The sequence below is a fragment of the Aulonocara sp. 'chitande type north' Nkhata Bay genome, linkage group LG6 (genome assembly GCF_057382095.1).
Source record: "Aulonocara sp. 'chitande type north' Nkhata Bay isolate Kocher_YH1m ecotype deep benthic linkage group LG6, A_spYH_male_GT1.1, whole genome shotgun sequence".
NCBI lineage: Eukaryota > Metazoa > Chordata > Actinopteri > Cichliformes > Cichlidae > Aulonocara > Aulonocara sp. 'chitande type north' Nkhata Bay.
In genome coordinates, this window is record NC_141349.1 from 10,905,672 (window position 1) to 10,928,696 (window position 23,025).

General features: G+C 42.1%; 1 long non-coding RNA gene across 1 annotated transcript; it reads left to right on the forward strand.

The window, feature by feature from the left end:
• The first annotated feature begins 1,919 nt into the window (after positions 1 to 1,919).
• On the forward strand, positions 1,920 to 10,608 carry LOC147327281 (uncharacterized). Its single transcript, XR_015129837.1, has 3 exons — positions 1,920 to 7,194; positions 8,529 to 8,593; positions 10,509 to 10,608. It is a non-coding gene; the product is annotated as an uncharacterized LOC147327281 (long non-coding RNA).
• Positions 10,609 to 23,025: the final 12,417 nt, after the last annotated feature.

Sequence of the window (23,025 nt, forward strand, 5' to 3'; positions counted from 1 at the left end):
ATTGCTGTTAAGTAACTTTCTTGCACTGAGGTCTGTTTGTTGCAAATATCTTTGACCTGTTTTTATGTCTTATAATGTTTATATTTGTACTTATGTCTTGTATTGCTGGTAAGTAACTTTCTTGCACTGAGGTCTGTTTGTTGCAAATATCTTTGACTTGCTTTTATGTCTTATAATGTTTATGTGTGTATTTATGTCTTCAATTGCTGTTAAGTAACTTTCTTGCACTGAGGTCTGTTTGTTGCAAATATCTTTGACTTGCTTTTATGTCTTATAATGTTTATGTGTGTATTTATGTCTTCAATTGCTGTTAAGTAACTTTCTTGCACTGAGGTCTGTTTGTTGCAAATATCTTTGACCTGTTTTTATGTCTTATAATGTTTATATTTGTACTTATGTGTTGCATTGCTGGTAAGTAACTTTCTTGCACTGAGGTCTGTTTGTTGCAAATATCTTTGACCTGTTTTTATGTCTTATAATGTTTATATTTGTACTTATGTGTTGCATTGCTGGTAAGTAACTTTCTTGCACTTAGGTCTGTTTATTGGAAATATCTTTGACTTGTTTTTATGTCTTTTAATGTTTATGTGTGTATGTATGTCTTCAATTGCTTTTAAGTAACTTTCTTGCACTGAGGTCTGTTTGTTGCAAATATCTTTGACCTGTTTTTATGTTTTATAATGTTTATGTGTGTATTTATATCTTGTATTGCTGGTAAGTAACTTTCTTGCACTGAGGTCTGTTTGTTGCAAATATCTTTGACTTGTTTTTATGTCTTATAATGTTTATGTCTGTATGTATGTCTTCAATTGCTGTTAAGTAACTTTCTTGCACTGAGGTCTGTTTGTTGCAAATATCTTTGACTTGTTTTTATGTCTTATAATGTTTATGTCTGTATGTATGTCTTCAATTGCTGTTAAGTAACTTTCTTGCACTGAGGTCTGTTTGTTGCAAATATCTTTGACCTGTTTTTATGTCTTATAATGTTTATATTTGTACTTATGTCTTGTATTGCTGGTAAGTAACTTTCTTGCACTGAGGTCTGTTTGTTGCAAATATCTTTGACTTGCTTTTATGTCTTATAATGTTTATGTGTGTATTTATGTCTTCAATTGCTGTTAAGTAACTTTCTTGCACTGAGGTCTGTTTGTTGCAAATATCTTTGACTTGCTTTTATGTCTTATAATGTTTATGTGTGTATTTATGTCTTCAATTGCTGTTAAGTAACTTTCTTGCACTGACGTCTGTTTGTTGCAAATATCTTTGACCTGTTTTTATGTCTTATAATGTTTATATTTGTACTTATGTGTTGCATTGCTGGTAAGTAACTTTCTTGCACTGAGGTCTGTTTGTTGCAAATATCTTTGACTTGTTTTTATGTCTTATAATGTTTATATTTGTACTTATGTGTTGCATTGCTGGTAAGTAACTTTCTTGCACTGAGGTCTGTTTGTTGCAAATATCTTTGACCTGTTTTTATGTCTTATAATGTTTATATTTGTACTTATGTGTTGCATTGCTGGTAAGTAACTTTCTTGCACTGAGGTCTGTTTGTTGCAAATATCTTTGACCTGTTTTTATGTCTTATAATGTTTATATTTGTACTTATGTGTTGCATTGCTGGTAAGTAACTTTCTTGCACTGACGTCTGTTTGTTGCAAATATCTTTGACCTGTTTTTATGTCTTGTAATGTTTATGTGTGTATTTATATCTTGTATTGCTGGTAAGTAACTTTCTTGCACTGAGGTCTGTTTATTGCAAATATCTTTGACTTGTTTTTATGTCTTATAATGTTTATGTCTGTATGTATGTCTTCAATTGCTGTTAAGTAACTTTCTTGCACTGAGGTCTGTTTATTGCAAATATCTTTGACCTGTTTTTATGTCTTATAATGTTTATATTTGTACTTATGTGTTGCATTGCTGGTAAGTAACTTTCTTGCACTGACGTCTGTTTGTTGCAAATATCTTTGACCTGTTTTTATGTCTTGTAATGTTTATGTGTGTATGTATGCCTTGGATTGCTGGTAAGTAACTTTCTTGCACTGAGGTCTGTTTGTTGCAAATATCTTTGACTTGTTTTTATGTCTTATAATGTTTATGTGTGTATTTATGTCTTGTATTGCTGGTAAGTAACTTTCTTGCACTGAGGTCTGTTTATTGCAAATATCTTTGACCTGTTTTTATGTCTTGTAATGTTTATGTGTGTATGTATGCCTTGGATTGCTGGTAAGTAACTTTCTTGCACTGAGGTCTGTTTATTGCAAATATCTTTGACCTGTTTTTATGTCTTATAATGTTTATGTGTGTATGTATGCCTTGGATTGCTGGTAAGTAACTTTCTTGCACTGAGGTCTGTTTGTTGCAAATATCTTTGACTTGCTTTTATGTTTTATAATGTTTATGTGTGTACTTATGTCTTGTATTGCTGGTAAGTAACTTTATTGCACTTAGGTCTGTTTATTGCAAATATCTTTGCCTCTTTTTTATGTCTTATAATGTTTATGTCTGTATGTATGTCTTCAATTGCTGTTAAGTAACTTTCTTGCACTGAGGTCTGTTTATTGCAAATATCTTTGACCTGTTTTTATGTCTTATAATGTTTATATTTGTACTTATGTGTTTCATTGCTGGTAAGTAACTTTCTTGCACTGAGGTCTGTTTGTTGCAAATATCTTTGACTTGCTTTTATGTTTTATAATGTTTATGTGTGTATTTATGTCTTGTATTGCTGGTAAGTAACTTTCTTGCACTGAGGTCTGTTTGTTGCAAATATCTTTGACCTGTTTTTATGTCTTATAATGTTTATATTTGTACTCATGTGTTGCATTGCTGGTAAGTAACTTTCTTGCACTGAGGACTGTTTGTTGCAAATATCTTTGACTTGCTTTTATGTCTTATAATGTTTATGTGTGTATTTATGTCTTCAATTGCTGTTAAGTAACTTTCTTGCACTGAGGTCTTTTTGTTGCAAATATCTTTGACCTGTTTTTATGTCTTATAATGTTTATATTTGTACTTATGTGTTTCATTGCTGGTAAGTAACTTTCTTGCACTGAGGTCTGTTTGTTGCAAATATCTTTGACTTGCTTTTATGTTTTATAATGTTTATGTGTGTATTTATGTTTTGTATTGCTGATAAGTAACTTTCTTGCACTGAGGTCTGTTTGTTGCAAATATCTTTGACCTGTTTTTATGTCTTATAATGTTTATATTTGTACTCATGTGTTGCATTGCTGGTAAGTAACTTTCTTGCACTGAGGTCTGTTTGTTGCAAATATCTTTGACCTGTTTTTATGTCTTATAATGTTTATATTTGTACTCATGTGTTTCATTGCTGGTAAGTAACTTTCTTGCACTGAGGTCTGTTTGTTGCAAATATCTTTGACTTGCTTTTATGTTTTATAATGTTTATGTGTGTATTTATGTTTTGTATTGCTGATAAGTAACTTTCTTGCACTGAGGTCTGTTTGTTGCAAATATCTTTGACCTGTTTTTATGTCTTATAATGTTTATATTTGTACTCATGTGTTGCATTGCTGATAAGTAACTTTCTTGCACTGAGGTCTGTTTGTTGCAAATATCTTTGACCTGTTTTTATGTCTTATAATGTTTATATTTGTACTCATGTGTTGCATTGCTGTTAAGTATCTTTCTTGCACTGAGGTCTGTTTGTTGCAAATATCTTTGACTTGCTTTTATGTTTTATAATGTTTATGTGTGTATTTATGTCTTGTATTGCTGGTAAGTAACTTTCTTGCACTGAGGTCTGTTTGTTGCAAATATCTTTGACCTGTTTTTATGTCTTATAATGTTTATATTTGTACTCATGTGTTGCATTGCTGGTAAGTAACTTTCTTGCACTGAGGACTGTTTGTTGCAAATATCTTTGACTTGCTTTTATGTCTTATAATGTTTATGTGTGTATTTATGTCTTCAATTGCTGTTAAGTAACTTTCTTGCACTGAGGTCTGTTTGTTGCAAATATCTTTGACCTGTTTTTATGTCTTATAATGTTTATATTTGTACTTATGTGTTTCATTGCTGGTAAGTAACTTTCTTGCACTGAGGTCTGTTTGTTGCAAATATCTTTGACTTGCTTTTATGTTTTATAATGTTTATGTGTGTATTTATGTTTTGTATTGCTGATAAGTAACTTTCTTGCACTGAGGTCTGTTTGTTGCAAATATCTTTGACCTGTTTTTATGTCTTATAATGTTTATATTTGTACTCATGTGTTTCATTGCTGGTAAGTAACTTTCTTGCACTGAGGTCTGTTTGTTGCAAATATCTTTGACTTGCTTTTATGTTTTATAATGTTTATGTGTGTATATATCTTTGACCTTTTTTATGTCTTATAATGTTTATATTTGTACTTATGTGTTGCATTGCTGGTAAGTAACTTTCTTGCACTTAGGTCTGTTTATTGCGAATATCTTTGCCTCTTTTTTATGTCTTATAATGTTTATGTCTGTATGTATGTCTTCAATTGCTCTTAAGTAACTTTCTTGCACTGAGGTCTGTTTGTTGCAAATATCTTTGACCTGTTTTTATGTCTTATAGTGTTTATATTTGTACTTATGTCTTGTATTGCTGGTAAGTAACTTTCTTGCACTGAGGTCTGTTTGTTGCAAATATCTTTCACTTGTTTTTATGTCTTGTAATGTTTATGTGTGTATGTGTGTCTTGTATTGCTAATTGTTAGGAACTACCTAACTTTATTTATTTTTTTAATAGTAAGATGTATGTATGTATGTGTGTGTGTGTGTGTGTGTGTATATATGTGTGTCTGTCTGTGTGTGTGTGTGTGTGTGTGTGTGTGTGTGTGTGTGTGTGTGTATATGTGTGTCTGTCTGTGTGTGTGTGTGTGTGTGTGTGTGTGTGTGTGTGTGTATATATGTGTGTCTGTCTGTGTGTGTCTGTCTGTGTGTGTGTGTGTGTGTGTGTGTGTGTGTGTGTGTGTGTGTGTGTGTGTGTGTCTGTCTGTTTATTGTCCACAGATCAGGTTTGAAGTGTCTGTGTGGTGCAGCTGGTCTGGTCTGTCTCTGTACAGTCGAGGCTGCACCCACCCATAAAACGGTGGAGGCTCACCAGGACATGCACACCTCACAAGTTCCCGGCTCTCTCGGCTCGGTTGAAGACGGGTTTCTTGGAGAAGGGGAGGGCAGTGAGGCACAGTCCCCCGTCCCCCGACGCCCCTCGCGATGCCCCTCCTTCTTCGACTAACCCTCTGCAGAGGAGCCGTGAGAGCCAGGAACTTGTGAGTTTTGTATATCCACTCAGGCATCCTTCATACCTGGTCTGTAGGAAGTTCCTGTCAGAAGGAGGATGGACAGTGAACATTTTAAGCCCACTCGGCAGCGACAGATGGCCACCCCTTCCTGAGCCTGGTTCTGTCGGAGGTTTCTCCCTGTTAAAAGGGAGTTTTTCCTCCCCACCGTCGCCAAGTGCTTGCTCATAGGGGATTTTTTGGGCTTTTTTTCTTAAAACCAACCGCTGATAAGTTCACTGGCATCAAGTTTAGGACTCTGCAAATATTTAAATGGATAATTCGTCATCAAGTGAGGAATGATCCATTTAAATCATATTTGAGAGTCACATATATTTGTATATAAATATGATTTGTTGGACAATAAGGCAAATCACAGACTAATTTGGACAATTGGGAAAAATTAAATAAATAAAAAAATTGGATAAAATGCATGTGTCATTGTTTCATATTGATTTCAAATAACATACCATTTGATTTCAACATATTTTTGTTACACTTGCAGTGGTGTTATTTTGTTATGATCCTGTTCCTTTTAAATATAAATATAAACCATCTAAATAGAAATGGAAAACTAGAAAGATTAAAAATATAGCTTTACTAATCTGAAAGTTATTTGTCATTGGATCCATCATTCCCACAGTGGAAACACATTATCTCATATTATGTTCAATTCTGTAGTTAAAAGTATAAAGTTTAATAATGTCTATTTTTAGTTTACTTTTTTAATAAACACATTTTTTAGTATTTTAGAAACACTAACATCATACATATCCAAATATGAAGCAATGTTTTAACTCCCATTTACATACAGACCTGTGGCCAACTTTACAAACCATTTTGAATTTTTCCAGCTGAGGCGTTCAAAATAGATATACTTTTGATTGTCACAGTGTTATTTGGGCAGCTGCCTGCCTAATATAACATAACATCACCACAATATTTTACATTAAATGAGGAAATGTATCTTTGTTTCCTCAGCTAAGACTGCTTGGCTGCTGTAGCTTGTGTTTATGTTGAGAGTGACATCTGATTTAAAAGCAAGAAGCAAAAGCCACTGAGCACCATCAGTCAGCACAGAGGCAATGCTACAAATTTAAGGAACGAAGGTCAATTCTTTGTGTGTGTACATGCACAGAGCACATGTGCACACGGTTGTGCAGATTAACTCACAGATGTATATGACAACTCACGTTTGTGGCATTAACATTGTTTTCCAATCTTAAATGTAATACATACATTTCCGTCATTGGCCATAATTCTTGCAAGGAAGGGACTCAAAGGTCACAAGTTATTAAATAAAATTAATTAAACACACCATTAAAAGAAGTTCACTATTCACTCCTTAAATGTCATAGCTAGCAGCAGTTATTTATATCTATGAAAGAGAGAGCTTAATTGTTTGATTAAGCTTGATTGGAATGTCAGCTCCACACTGTGGCTGGTTGATTAAATAAGTTGGGGGAGCAAAAGTAAAATGAGCTACTTGTGGGATACTATTTAACTTGGGTTGGGTAAGCTGCTCATTTTATGCTCATTTTACTTTTCAGATGGTGTCAAGCCTGGCAGTTTGGTGTAATTGTTAGCCTAGTAATTCATAGTAATATATTTCTCACACACAACCTCAACCTCTGCCTCTCCATGTGAGCAGAGCATCTTGTTTCTACAGGAAGCCTGATTAAAATGTTAGGCATTTATACGGTGTACAAGATTAAAGAATATAAAACTGATATTACTAAACCTGATTTCCTTCCATCTATTTTCTGCTGCTTATCTGAGTCCGGTCATGATGCCCAGACGTCCCCCTCCCCAGCCACCTACTCCTGCTCTTCCTGGAGAACAGTGAGCCGCCACTCTGGTGCCTTTCGGTGTAAACGAGTAGCTTTCCAAATAACTCAGCTCTTCATCGTGTTTCTAAGGCAGAGGTCAGACATCCTTCAGAAGATGCTCATTTGTGTCAGATTTTAGTCATAGGTAAAGGTATGACTGTAGACTGACGGGTAAATCAACAGGGATCAATACCCTGCTCCTCTTTTTTCCAATACAAGTTCCTCTATCAAATCATTTTTTGACACTTGAGTCAGCAGTCCAAGCAGAGATGTCCAGAAGTTCCTTTTCCCACTTAAGTGGTATTTATGGGCACACAAATGCGTCTGACAACAGACAGGCAGCGAATACTGGGATACCACGGCGAGCCGGCCGAGATACATAATGTGTCCAGTGTGTGTTTGGTCTGCCCTTACCAGCTCGTCTAGGAGACATTCTGGAGGCCTCCTATTTCAGATGCCAGTCAAACCACCTACACTGGCTCCTTTCCTTTCTGTGAATGATCGCAGTTGAGGAGGAGAAGCTATGCTGTCCCCTGGTATGGTCTCCCCAAGGCAACTGGTTCTTGATGAGGGGCCAAACTTAAGTACAATTCAAAAGACCAAAGTTACTAGCCTGGGACCAGTACTGGGGAGGTTTCTTTGTTTTCCAGAACAGCTAATAGCTGTGCCCCATGAGTTCAGCTTAAAATATCCACACAGGTACTTCGTCCTCCCTCGGGTGGGCAGAGAGCTTTGTGGTCCAGGTTGTGGTCCAGTCCCCGGCTGCTTTAGCTGGCTTTAGAAAAAACCTGAAATTAGAATTAAAACTGTTTGTACCTTCACCTGTGTTACTTACAGTGATATGTTATGTAATTTGTTAACTGTCTCTTTAAGCTTTCAGCAGCTGGAGAGTTAAAAATAGTCTGTGTGAAAATAGGCAGGCGGTGAACTCGAGCCTGTGATACGTTTTTAATGTCAGGCTGTGACCACAAACACCAGAGTGGTCATCAGCATTCAGATCAGCTGATAGTAACCAGAAACGGCTTTATGGTCATTCTCTTAATTGTTATTGGCGTTTTCTTTTATTTGACTTGTTTAAAATAATAAAAAGCTGATTTGGGTTCATTTTATAAGCAAATCACATAACTTAATACAACAGAAATAAACTGACAGAGTAATGGAAAATAAAAAATTATAAATGTGGCCCAAAGCTACACGGATCACTGGCCACAATTCATTCAGCTGGAGGTCTTTTTTTTTTTCAAAGTTAATTTTAAATAGAAATAAATGTGGGCAAGAAATTAAAACTAAATAGGGAGCAAGCCTGAACCCTAAAGGCTTTACTAAGTGTTAATTATGCAGGTTTAGACATGGGCTGATTTGTAAGCTTGTGATAAACCTTAAATAAGTATATATGTATATTTTTGTCTGTTCCCTTGAAACGCATGCAGGTTCTGCAGGAGTTTCAACAGCAGCTGTTTGTGCAGAAGAACATGGCGTTCCAGCAAGCAGTACGGTAAATACTGATGTTTTTCTCTTTTTATTCATTATTAAATGCATAAAATATCACATGCGATTGCTTTTAGTGATTATTGGGGAAAATAAACTCGTATTTATTATGCATGGAATGAAATCCCCAACCTTAAAAATTTAGAACTTAACATGATTTCTCTAAAATGTTCAAGTAAAACTTGAAGAATAATTTTTGAAACTATTAAAATCCAAATCTCAAAGTGTTTGGGTTGCTTTTAATACAAATTTTGTAGCATAAAATAAGGTTCGTGTTTGACTAATTTAGTTGGCAGGAGGTGTTAATCAGTTTACCGGAAAATCAATTTCTACAGAAAAGTGAAGTGAAATGTGGATCCTTCAGGTTTGAACTGCACAGGTTGGAAACCACAGGTAAAATGCTGTAATGAACACAGATCAGAGGAGATTGTTGAGAAGTGGAACAAAGCTCAACAGATGACAGATTAATTTGTTTAGACAACAATCAATACAAAATCAGACGAGTGGAACAAGCAGCTCACGGGCATCCTGAAAGCTGAGCTGGCCGTGGCCACAAAAGCCCGGACTGGACTCGGCTCAGGACCTTGATGCTCAAAGCGGCTTTAGGCAGAGCAGATCCACCTTTTTGGTCCAGAGTTAAACATCTCAACAATACCAGATGCAGAAAAGATTTTTTTTTTTTTTAGACATTCATGATCACTGGAGTATGAAGCTTGAGAAGCTGGGTGATGACCTTTCCTCTAAATTGATACACAAGCAGGAAAAAATGTTCTAATTTTCTAAAAAATTGTAAGTAACAGACAAAGTAGCTCCATTGTTTGAGTGTCAATAATCTGTCTGCACTGAAATAAACAACTAATTTAAATAGATTTTAATCACAAAAGTGCTGCACACACATTATGGAACAGTCTGGGTAAGAAGTCAAAGCAGGAAACATAATAAGTCCTGCGTGATTGGTCTTTATCTTTGTTAGTCTGAACTATGAGCCTGAAGGCAGAACAGTGAACTTTGTACTGTACTCCTTGCCCTGCACAGGAACTTAGATTATTTCCCATTTTTAGTTTTTATTTACAGATGTGTCGTCTCATTTCCTCACCGTGGGACTATTTCCAGCTCGTGTTTGTTCCGACTTTATCAGACTGTTTATCTTCCTAAATAAATGCACAACCTCCACTTTTAATTAAATATTTGGATTGGACGTGGATCTTTAACATGTCACCAGGTGAAGGACTGGTGACATCCTTCAGAAGATGCTCATTTGTGTCAGATTTTAGTCATAGGTAAAGGTATGACTGTAGACTGACGGGTAAATCAACAGGGATCAATACCCTGCTCCTCTTTTTTCCAATACAAGTTCCTCTATCAAATCATTTTTTGACACTTGAGTCAGCAGTCCAAGCAGAGATGACCAGAAGTTCCTTTTCCCACTTAAGTGGTATTTATGGTCACACAAATGCGTCTGACAACAGACAGGCAGCGAATACTGGGATACCAGTTATAATTCTGACTTTGAAGTGAAGCCACTTTTTGTTTTGGCTGTTTTTAATCAGTTCCAGTCGTGTTTAACCCCCATTTAGATTTACTTTCCCAAACTTTGTGGCACTAATGATTCTGTGTCCAGGTTTAAAACACCTGCTCTTTGAATTTGTACAGAAATTCTAGTTTAAGTCTGAGTTTTGTGCTGCTTTGGAGTATTAGTTGTTTTATATTACCTGAGTCCTGAGTAAAGTGTGGTATAAATGCAGGCATGGTCTCAGTGTTTTCTTCAGTGTTCTGGCTGATGTTATTGAAGCCACAGTGAGCATTTTTGTCCGTTCACCAGTGTGGCGGTATTTGAAAAATATACATCACGGGTGAAATGAAGATGGTTAAACTGTTACATCGCAGCTTTAATTTGAATGAACGTGTTTGTCTCTCTGCAGGCTTCTCAGCCAGACGAGCTGACCATCGAGGAGCAGGAAATCTTGGAGGTCATCGATGATGGCGACATGGAGGACTGGGTCAAGGTACAAAAATAACACAAACACAGTTATGTAGCAGATGCACTCTCATGTTTGAGGCTTGGTTGTTTTGTGTATTAGTTCACTCTCTGGCTCTTAGACTGTTTGACAAACATTTAGTTTCAGTTTTTATAAGACCTCGCACCGGTACAGACTATCTACTGGACGTTTTAGTGTTTCTCTGGGATCAGTTGAACTGATGTGGCTTCAGGAATTAGAATAATTCAACTAAAATGCGTGCGGTGCATTGAGGCAGGTCAGGTTGGCCTGGGTGGTAGAAGCTCTGCTGAACATAAAGACAAATCAAAAAATGTACAAATACACAGTTCTCTGCTTCTTTTTTGGCCCCGCAGCCGTAAAGGGCTGATGGGAGATTCTCGTCACCCAGCCGGGCAGGCAGGTGAGCGGGCATGGCACCCAAGTTTGTGAATGCAATAATTCATGAATGAGGCAGTTTTTAAATTCATACCTTAAGTGCAGCTACTGAAAATCTGGGCCAAATCCTGATTGATGGTGATCCAATCCTGCCTCAGCAGCGCTCCGGTTTGATCACAGTTTGTCAGCTTCTGCTTTTTAACAGCGGTTCGTGGACTCTTGATCAGTTTGAGATCTGCGGAGTGACCTGGTCATGGATATAAAATGTTAATTTGATGATCTCCCAGCTACTTAGTTGTCATTTTCACTTTGTTTGTCACAGACTGTTACAAAGTTGCTCCTGGACCTTTGGGAGAAAATTTGAGAAGTCTTTGAGGACATTTTTCGGGTGGTCAGTGGTGTCTACTTAAATGTAGAAATGTCAGCTGTGGATGCTCCCATCATTGTGTGAAGTCATTCTTTTATAAACGCCTCTGCAGAGCTGCTGGTGTGTAGTCATTGTGTACTTTGTGTGTGGTTGTTTTCAGATCATTTCCCTGAAGGAACATTGTGCATTGTTGCTGTTTTACTTTTGTTTATTGTGTAAGTTTGGCTTTCCTGTGAGCCATTGTGCAAATGTTCCACGTGTTGAGCCAATATTTTATGTATATTTACTTGGGTGATTATCTTTTCATATACAGATATAGTGTTTTAATGGGGTATTTATTTTAATGAATATAATCATACATAAAAATGTGAGCAATATCATTTATATAGATCTGTTTTTGTCACAACGGGACTGAACGGACTCACGCGCAGGCTCTAGGTCTTGAAAGCACAAGAGTCTTTATTATGATGCACCAGGTGATTATTTACAAAAGTGAGGGGAAAGCCGGGCTCCGGGGGTCCACACACGAACGGGAAAGACACGCACACTCTCCGTCCACTCCTCCTCACACTCCACTCACTCGGGTAACACAGGGGTAGGTCCAGGGAATCTGTACACAGAGACACGAATGGGTAGTTAGGTAAATCGCTATGAAACACTTCTGAAGTCATTGAGCTGGGGTTACACTGACGAGGGTCGGCAACGGTCCAGCGACGAGAAACACAGGGCTGCCGTCTTATAAAGGAGCTGGATCACTCGTGATGAGCCACAGGTGCGTGGGCCAAGGGCAGGAGCCCGCAGGTAAGCTCCGCCCAGGCAGAGGGAGGAGGGAAAGAGGGGAAAGGAGAGAGCAGGAAAAAAATAAAAAAAGGAATACAAAACATATGTAGCCGTACTGAGCCGACCGGGTAGGCACAGGGACCCTGACAGTACCCCCCCCCCCCCCCCCCCCCCTCAACGGGAGCCACCCGGCGACCCACCGGGCTTACCAGGGTGCCGGCGATGGAAGTCACGGAGCAGGCGCCGACACAAAACAGCCGAGCGAGGCACCCAGGAGCGCTCCTCCGGCCCGTAGCCCTCCCAATCGACCAAATACTGGAGCCCCCGGCGCCGAGAGTCCATAATGCGGGAGACCCCATACGCCGGCAGCCCATCAACGATCCGGGCGGGAGGCGGGGGCCCGGAAGGAGGGCACAAAGGACTGGAGAGCACGGGCTTAATCTGGGAGACATGGAAAACGTCGTGGACACGCATGTTGCGCGGAAGGTTCAACCGAACAGACACAGGGTTCACAAGCGCACCGATTTCGAATGGCCCAATAAAAGTAGGAGACAGTTTCTTGGACTCCGCCCGGAGGGGCACATAGCGGGTGGACAGCCACACCTTTTGTCCGACCGCATGCTCAGGAGCCGGTGTCCGATGGCGGTCTGCGAGCTGTTTGTTACGTGCCGTCGTCCGGAGGAGGGCAGCTCGGGTGGCTCTCCACACCCGGCGACATCTACGCAGGTGGTGTTGGACGGATGGCACAGAGAGGTCACCCTCAACGGCCGGAAAGAGCGGAGGCTGAAATCCTAATGACGCCTCAAAAGGTGAAACTCCAGTGGCTGAGGAAGTCAGGCAATTGTGGGCGTACTCAATCCATGGCAGCTGGTCACTCCAGGTCGTTTGATTTGTGGACACCACACACCGCAGAGCAGCCTCCAGGTCTTGGTTCGCCCGCTCAGCCTGTCCATTGGTCTGAGGGTGGAAGCCAGAGGACAGACTAACCTTAGCGCCGAGGGCGGAGCAAAACTCCCTCCAGACCCGTGAAGTGAACTGGGGGCCACGGTCTGACACAATGTCCTCCGGAATTCCATGGAGGCGGAATACATGCGTGGTGAGGAGGTGAGCGGTTTCCAGGGCCGTAGGCAGCTTGGGCAAGGCAACGAAATGGACAGCTTTAGAAAACCTGTCCACAATGGTTAGAATGACTGTGTTACCTTTTGAAGCCGGTAATCCGGTGACGAAATCCAAGGCTATGTGGGACCAAGGCCGTCCCGGAGTGGGCAGCGGTTGTAGCAAACCGGAGGGAGGTTGGTTGGACGACTTGTTACGGGCGCAGGTCGTGCAGGCGGCGACGTATTCCCGTGCATCCCGAGCCAAAGTGGGCCACCAGAAGTAACGCTGGAGGAATCGTATGGTGCGGTGTACTCCCGGGTGACAGGTGAACCGGGCGGCGTGTGCCCATTGCAGTACCTGAGAACGAACAGAGGAGGGCACAAACAACTGACCTGGGGGCCCGGTCCCGGGATCTGGTTCTGTTTTCTGAGCTTCTTTAATCTGAGATTCGATTTCCCAGGTCACCGTGCCGATGGAGCAGGAGGCAGGAAGAATCGGACCTGGCTCGGGTTCCGCTTCAGAGGAGTCATACAGTCGGGAGAGGGCGTCTGGCTTCACATTGCGGCTCCCGGGCCTGTACGTAATTGAAAAGTTGAATCTCGTGAAAAAGAGAGCCCACCTCGCTTGCCGGGGATTGAGTCGCTTTGCGGCTCGGAGATACTCAAGGTTTCTGTGGTCTGTCCACACGATGAATGGTTGAGTGGCTCCCTCTAGCCAATGTCTCCATTCCTCCAGTGCTAACTTGATAGCCAGAAGTTCCCGGTCTCCAACATCATAATTGCGCTCTGCTGGGGAGAGACGGTGAGAGAAAAAGGCACATGGGTGGAGCTTACCCTCCCTCCGTTGGGACAACACCGCCCCGACCCCGGAATCCGATGCGTCCACTTCAACGACGAACTGTTGCTGGAGGTCGGGTTGGCAGAGGATAGGTGCTGTAGCGAACCGTTCTTTGAGACGTAGGAAGGCCTCCTGCGCGGATTGGTCCCACTGAAAAGACACTTTAGGAGAAGTGAGTCTGGTTAAAGGCAGAGCGAGTTTACTGAAATCTCGGATGAAGCGGCGGTAGAAGTTGGCAAAGCCTAAAAAGCGCTGGAGCTGTCGACGGTTTGGGGGTTCGGGCCAGGTAAGCACTGTTTGGACCTTCGCCGGGTCGGGTTTCAGATCACCCCGCTCTATTATGTATCCGAGAAAGGCCACGGAGTCCACGTGAAAGTCACACTTTTCGCTTTTCACAAACAGTCTGTTTTCCAGCAAACGCTGCAGAATCTGTCTGACGTGTGTCTCGTGCTCCGCCACTGTTTTAGAGAAGATAAGGATATCATCCAAGTAGACAAATGCGCACCGATTGATAAAGTCCCGGAGGACGTCATTCACGAGGGCCTGGAAAACTGCTGGGGCGTTAGTCAGCCCAAAGGGCATCACCAGGTACTCAAAATGCCCCAGATGGGTGTTAAAAGCTGTTTTCCATTCGTCGCCTTCCCTGATCCGAACTAGATGGTAGGCATTGCGGAGGTCTAATTTACTGAAGATCGTTGTCTCGTGCAGAAGTTCAAAAGCCGAGGAAAGGAGCGGTAGGGGGTATTTGTTCTTAACCGTAATGTTATTAAGGCCGCGGTAATCAATGCAAGGCCGGCGAGACTTGTCCTTCTTTTCTACAAAGAAGAAGCCAGCTGCCACAGGGGAAGAGGACGGCCGGATTATGCCTGCTGCCAGTGAGTCCGTGATGTATTTCTCCATAGACGCTCTCTCAGGTTGGGAGAGACTATAAAGGCGACAGGTGGGGAGTGTGGTGCCTGGGAGAAGATCAATGGCGCAGTCATACGGCCGATGAGGTGGTAACGATTGTGCAAGATCTTTACGAAAAACTTCAGCCAAGTCGTGATACACAGGTGGAACAGAGGTGAGATCCGGAGGCTCAGACAGGTTATTTGGAGGAGACGCGGAGGGCGGAGTTGCAGCCCGGAGGCAGTTCATGTGACAATCCACTCCCCAGCCTACCACGCATTCAGATTTCCAGTCGATATGAGGGTTATGCTGTCGCAACCAGGGGTGACCTAAGACAAGCGGTGTTTGAGGAGCTTTAAACACGAATAGGCTTAGAACCTCGGTGTGGTTGCCGGAGAGTGTGAGTGACACAGGCTCTGAGACATGGGTTATATCAGGCAGCCGCTGCCCAGATAAGGCGGTGACATGTAAACGATGAGGTAGAGGGTCAGACCCAACCCCTAATTTTTCCGCGAGGGCTGAATCGATAAAGCTCTGTTCCGCGCCAGAGTCAATTAACGCCATCACAGAATGGGTTTTTGTGTGAACTGTTAACTTGGCCGGTAACATTAAGCGTGGAAGGGAGCTTTTACTAGACAGGTCGCCCACCAGTACTCCCTTAACTACGGGCGGGCGCCCCCTTTTGGTCGAGATGGACAGGTGGCAATGAAGTGGCCCTTACGGCCGCAGTACAGGCACTCACCAGAGACCATGCGTTGCTGACGTTCCGCGGGTGTTAGCCGTGAGCGACCCAGCTGCATGGGCTGCTCGCCTTCCTCGCTTAGCTCGCCACTGTGGGCAGCACTGGGTTTAGCCCTCCATTCCCCCGCTGGTGGGCCCAAGAGCGCCCGTGGCTCCTGAAAGGCCCGCCCCCGGAGGTCTCTGCGAGCCTGAAGGCGATCATCTAACTTAATGCACAGAGTCATTAGAGAGTCAAGAGAGGCAGGCAGGTCATGCATTATTAGTTCGCCTTTTAATTCATCACAGATGTTATTAAGCAAGGCACTCTTTAGCGCCTCCTGCCCCCACCCCGTTTGCTCAGCCAAAACCCAGAAATTGACAGAATAATCCGACATCCTGCGTCTACCTTGTTTAAGATTTAACAGGCGTTGAGCGGCGGCGGCAGCCTCGGATCCTTTGTCAAAAACGCTCTTAAACTTAGACAAAAACTCGGGGTAGGAGATGTCGGGGTGGGATCGTAGCACTGCCTGGGCCCACTGTAGAGCGCGATCACGTAACAGTTGCACAAAGAAGGAAATCTTATCTCCATCGCCAGGGTACCAGTGAATTTGCTGACGAAAAAAATAAGTGAGTTGTGTGAGAAATCCTGCACACTTATCCAACTCACCATGAAACAGTTCAGGAGAGGGAGGCTGATGCCCGACGACCACAGGTGTAGTTTGGGCCGCGCTTGCGGGCTGAGACGCGCTCGCGCCCGGGATGGGTTCGTCTGCCGGAGAGGCTGGCGGGGGCGGAGAGTCAGTCAACGGGGTCCGCTGGGCGAGAGCCAGAGACAAAGCGGCAACGTCTCCACTGAGCCGCATCAACATATGCTCGTGTCGCTGCAACAGCTCATCCAACGAGACCGGGGCTGGGGCGGGTGACGCCGAGCCTGCTGAGTCCATTGTGGCTGGACCGTTCTGTCACAACGGGACTGAACGGACTCACGCGCAGGCTCTAGGTCTTGAAAGCACAAGAGTCTTTATTATGATGCACCAGGTGATTATTTACAAAAGTGAGGGGAAAGCCGGGCTCCGGGGGTCCACACACGAACGGGAAAGACACGCACACTCTCCGTCCACTCCTCCTCACACTCCACTCACTCGGGTAACACAGGGGTAGGTCCAGGGAATCTGTACACAGAGACACGAATGGGTAGTTAGGTAAATCGCTATGAAACACTTCTGAAGTCATTGAGCTGGGGTTACACTGACGAGGGTCGGCAACGGTCCAGCGACGAGAAACACAGGGCTGCCGTCTTATAAAGGAGCTGGATCACTCGTGATGAGCCACAGGTGCGTGGGCCAAGGGCAGGAGCCCGCAGGTAAGCTCCGCCCAGGCAGAGGGAGGAGGGAAAGAGGGGAAAGGAGAGAGCAGGAAAAAAATAAAAAAAGGAATACAAAACATATGTAGCCGTACTGAGCCGACCGGGTAGGCACAGGGACCCTGACAGTTTTAGTGCTGTGATTCCCCACAGCATGCCCCAACAGAGATCCCAATACCTCTGAGTGTTTTCAATCTGAATGAAAATAAGTAAGCAGCGGAAGGGGAGGTCACCGGTGTTCATGAAATCAAGCTTCATGAATTCAGCAGAGGCTTGTTTAGGATTTTAGATTTCTCGTTAATTCAGGAAGAGAGAACAAAAGCTCTCCTATTATTCTCTTTGTGGCTGTTATTAAATTCTGGCGACGATGCAGTGATATTGTTACAGCCCTACTCTTTACATCTGACTTTATTTTTTCTCATTAGGAGTTTTCCTGTTGAAACATTTTTGGCTGTTGTCATCGTCTGTGTGCATTGTCTGTGTTTCCAGGCCAGAAACCGTAGCGGACAGGTGGGCTACGTCCCGGAGAAATACCTGCAGCTGCCCTCCTCCAACAGCCTGCTGAGCATGCTGCAGTCGCTGGCCGCGCTGGACGCCCGATCCCATTCCTCCAGCAACTCCACCGAACCTGAAACCGAACTCCCAACCGGCTCCGTCAACGGAGACTCGAGGAGTGAGATCCGCCTCCACCAGATAATATCGGAGTTTTGATTTCCTGCTTTGTTTAATACCCTCGTTGCCACTGTCTGTGTTGCAGTTTCATTCGCAAAGGCTTTGTACGACTACGCGGGACAAACGGAAGATGAGCTGTCGTTCCCAGAAGGCGCCATCATCCCCATCCTGAGCAGAGAGACCCACGAGGACGATGGCTTCTGGGAGGGCGAGTTTAACGGCGTTGTTGGTGTAAGAGTTCAAATAATAGTTTGCAAAAGCTTGTGACTGCAAAATTGTGTCTGCCTAAGGGACAGTTTGTTCCAGGAGATAAGCGAGAGTTAGAAGATTAATAGGAAGCACCTGGCCTCCAGACGGAGAAGATGTCCTTTTAAATGTGTCCAAAGTCGTCAACAGAACATTTGTGGTTTTGAAACTTATGCCTGTGTTGTATCTGCTTGACGCATGAGGGTGCGTCATAAAAGTAAACCCTGATGGTATAAAACAACTGCTTGTGTATCATTGGGCGGAGATCGATGCTGTCTGTGGGCAGTGTTCATCTCCCCACGCACGTGTTCATTAAAATCATTGTTTGACCGAAGCTCTTCTGGACCATTATTGTTTTGTGCTCACCCTCAATGTTTGAACTCGTAACAAACAGCAATAACAGCAAAACATGTAATGGACGTGCTGGTCCACTAGACAACATCATGTTGATGTAAAGCTTTGGGTCTCTTATGCAAAGTAAAGAGGCTGAAATAAGGTGTCCATGAGTATCAGTTTTCAACATTCAGTATTAAGAGACAAAGACTGTACGGGTTGGGCCAGTCGTCAAGTCCTGGAGCAAAGTGAGCCTGCAAATCAATAAGATGCAAATCAGTTTATACCTTTCATATAATGTTTGAATTTGTTTATTCTGAGTTTTATTGTTCAGTTAGTTTCCACAGTTCATATATCATGTGTAATTTTTCATTAGTTTCAGTGTTTGTTTGTATTTTATTCTATTCATGATGGTTGTGTTGACAGATTTGTCCAAATTTAAAGCTATAGATGTGAACTTTTGGTTCCTTTATTATTACCTGTATAATTAGTTTCAGTCTTTGTGAAGTGGGGAAGGAGGACCCAAAAGCAGGACTCGTGCGATGGAGAGTGCTCTTTATTTACAGTGGAGTAAATAAGACAACACAATAATCCCTTGAGCTCCCTCGACTCCTGTGTCATGTCTTCACCCAAAACTCTGTGCTATCTGCTCCGTGGCTGCTGTCCACCTGTGCTCCACTCTCCTCCTCCTGGGAAAAAAAACAACAGAGGCAGCCGTCAGGACACCATGCCGCCTAATCAACAAAAAACAGTCCCAGTCTAAATAATCTAAAAGACCAACCACGGCTCCAGTGATGGCAACACACAGTTCTAGTGACCAACCCAGTGGGCGGCACTCGAGACGAAGCAGTTCAGGTGGCCTGCATACATTTAGTATCAGGCTTTACAAAAAAAAGTATCAACTATGTTAGGATCCATGTTCATCATGTGTGATGTGTGTTTACATTTGAAGGTGTTTGTGGATTTGTCACCTCTCTTCAAGGTGTGGTTTGTGTTTGATGCTGAAACAGATAAAGACTGCTGATTGGCTGAAGTGGGGTTCAATAAAAATTGTTTGGTTGTTGTTTTGGGCACTGCTCAGGTCCACATTAAATAAACTGCTGCTCATGTGTGTTTGTAGGTTCTCAGTCATCCAGGTCATGGTTGTCTAAGGAGCCTGGAAAGAAAGCGACTTTACTTCTTTAAGGTTCTGGATGATGTTTAACTTCTGATCCAAGAAGCTTCTTCAGTTGATGTGCTTCCTTTGCTCATTTTCCACCTCTGCACAGTTTCGTTTGATGACAATGCAGTGCAGGATTGTGAGTGATTGCTGAAAATGTTGAAATGTACTCACTCACTTTTTATAATTATTTGTAAAAATGTGTACAAATGGTTGATTTTTTGTACTGTTTTTATCAATAAATCTCAGCAACAAAGGACATACACCCATGTGTGTTGATTTCTCCCTAAGATGGCAAACTGAAACACTCCAAGTTGGTGACTTTTGGAGATTTATTTCCCTGGATGATTGAGAATGCATCAAGACGAACACAAAAGGAAGTTCACAGCTTTTAGCAGCTCCCCCACCCCCTCATCCACACACCCCCACTCCCCTCCCTCCAGAATTCCCAGGTAACAACCCAATTTACATATGAATGACTAGCCAATTTAGCTTCCACTTGCCTGAAGCTAAAGCTTAGCTAAAAGCCTACCAGCCATTTGGCTGGTGGCGGGTTTTAAAGGTAGAAAGGTAGAAGCCTGGGACTGCCAGTGTTAAGTGTATAGATAAAAAATCATTTTTTCATACATTATTTTCTTACTATATTAGTATAATCACCAAATCGATCATTTCATATTTATCCCCTGAAACGATCTACATTAACTTTTTATCCCTAGAAATGTGTTTCCAGAGTCCCAGGTTTAGTGACTTCCTGTCCACCATCACATCAGCTGAGTAGTTGTCAAATTTGAGGGGAGCAGAGAAGATCAGACACCAGTCAGCAGGTCAGAGGCCATCTCTCATTTTACAAATCAATCACTTGATTTATAAATGGAACAAACACCCCATCAGACCAGGTAATGACCCATTATGAGACAACAGCCGTCTGAGAGGAGATGTTCTGTATCACAAAACATGGGAAACAAACAAACTCTAGGCATTCTGAAATATATAAAGCTCAACAAAAAAACAAAACCATATCAGATCCTGATGTAATTCATTTTGTTGTTGTCTTTATTAGTCATTTAAAAAGAGGTCTAGAAAAAGTGTCCAGGAAGAGATTCTACTATTTATGCAGCACTGCCCCCGTGTGGCCACAAAGACACACAACAGCTTCATTTCTCAGCCTGTTGCCTTCTTTTTCCTTCATGATGTAAACAGTGAATGAACTGAAAGAAGTCAACCCATAAACTGTTAAACTGATACAACAGTCATGATGATTATGTAACAAGTTGTAGTTGACTTTCTGGTGGTGGTTTTGGTATACAATTTAAAAGCCATTTTCTTTTATAAATACACCATACACTTTGTTCTTGACCATTTCTTTTCCTCATATCCTTAATGGACAGTGGAGGAACACTACATCTAGCTTCTGTTTAACATTTATCCAGGCGCCCCCACACTGTACCTCTACAGAAACCAAGGGAGAGAGACAGACACACAAAGATTTCCACTTGAATCTTGATCTCAAAATAGAAAAAGTTTTATCACAAAATAATTACAAGAGCTCAGCCAGGTGAGATATAGCAGAACCATCAATTCAGAGTCTGACAGTAAGGGTGAAGACGAGCCTGACTGTTGGTCTGCTCCAAAACAAGCCCATAAGCAAGCTTTGAAATAATATGTTACAAAATTGTGAAACTGCGACATGAAATTTGATTTGAAAATGAAATTCATCCTGATCAGGAGCTGTTATGATCTAAATGGTGTTCTAGATCCAGTAAGCATTCATTCAACTTGTCTGCAGCAAAATTAAAAATAAGTTACCACATGTTGTTTTTTAAATTGGTAAATAATTGATAAAATGTTAAAAGTACTGGTTGTGTTTGACCTCATCACCAGGATGAGTTGGAAATACTTCAAATTCCCTCAGGTGGCCTTTTGCTGGTTGGATTGCCACTACAGTCTGTAAACTGTGGAGATAATTTTGTGAGCTCATTGGATGAGCAGTTTCTGAAATACTCAGACCAGCCCATCTGGCACCAACAACCACGCAATCTCTTTCCCCCATTCTGATACTTGCTTTGACCTTCAGCAGGTCATCATGAACATGTCTGTATGCTAAAATACTTTAATTTGCTGACGTCTGATTGGTTCACTAGACATTTGTGTTTAATGAGCAGGTGAACAGGTGTACCTGGCAAAGTGTGTGTAACCCTCAGTGTTACTGACATGTTCCACACTGATGCACAACAATACTCTGGGCCCCACACTGTTTTATTAAGTATGTCTAATCACTGTGGACATTACATGTACCTTCTTGAAGGAGAGGTCAAAGGTCAGTTACGTTTATAGGTTCCTGCTATATGTTGTGACATATACACAGCACAGTTGTAGGAATGATAGTTTCTAGATTAAGTTGATAAAGTTGACCTTGAAGACCACAAGTTTGAATGGATTGTTAACATGACCCCACTCTACAGCACTGCAACATTTTAACATGAGTTATTTAAGACTTTCCAGGTATCCTGGTTACAGAAAAAGATTGATGAGCAGAAAAAAAGAAACAAACTTTAATTGTTTCTGATTAGAAGCTGTACAATCCGGACTGACTTTAACAAATGTGCTATAGGCTCAGCTGGAAAATAGTGAGCTTTACAAGACTGATTTTGTTCCAAAGGCTTTCACAGACCTCAACCAATCCTAAGGCTAATTAGCACGGCTAGAATTTTAAAAACATTTGTTAAATGTTGTCATTGCTAACATATACCTGTTTTAGAGCATGCTGAGTAGCGAGAATGCAAAGTTATTGTTACCTCTAAAAAAAATGTGAAGATGTGATATTAGCATGTACGGAGCCCCTCTGATGACATGGTCCAAAAAATAAATAAATTGTGGCCACAAAATACTACTTCGTGGCCACGAAATGGGTATAACGTGCGCACGAAATGCTTATTTGTGAGCACGAAACACTTGACCAATAACCGTGATCCTTCCCAGGCCCTTGCAGTTGGTTGACAATAGAATCTATCCCAACGTCCGGGTCGTACTTACGTCTGCAATGCAACTGGGCTCTTAATATCCTGTTTAACTGTCTCTCCATAATAATGGTTCCTTTCAGTGCCAGGCTTTTCAAAATGCATGTGTAGCTCATTCCCAGCCTAAAATTGTCAGGGATCTGGGTCTGAGGGACCTAGACCTATTATTGTGTATTGTTTACTCCACTGTAAATAAACGCATTTTGGGTCCTCCTTCCCCACACACCCAAGGTCTGCCACGCAGACCATGACAAATATAAAACTCAATCATACTGTCTCTGGCCATGTTGTACAGGTTTAGCCTACTCTTATGCTTATGTCTCTACACAGCTGTCCAATGTATCAATATGATGTGCGCACGTCATCTATTTGTTGCCACAAATGCGTAATTCGTTGCCACGTTATACCCAATTCGTGCCCACAAATTAGCATTTCGTGCGCACGTTATTTCGTGCCCTCGAAATAGTATTTTGTGGCCACAAATAAGTATTTCGTGGGCACTTATACTATTTCGAGGGCAGGAAGTAGTATTTTGTCGCCACAATCTATTTATTTTTTGGAGGATGTCATCAGAGGGGCTCCGT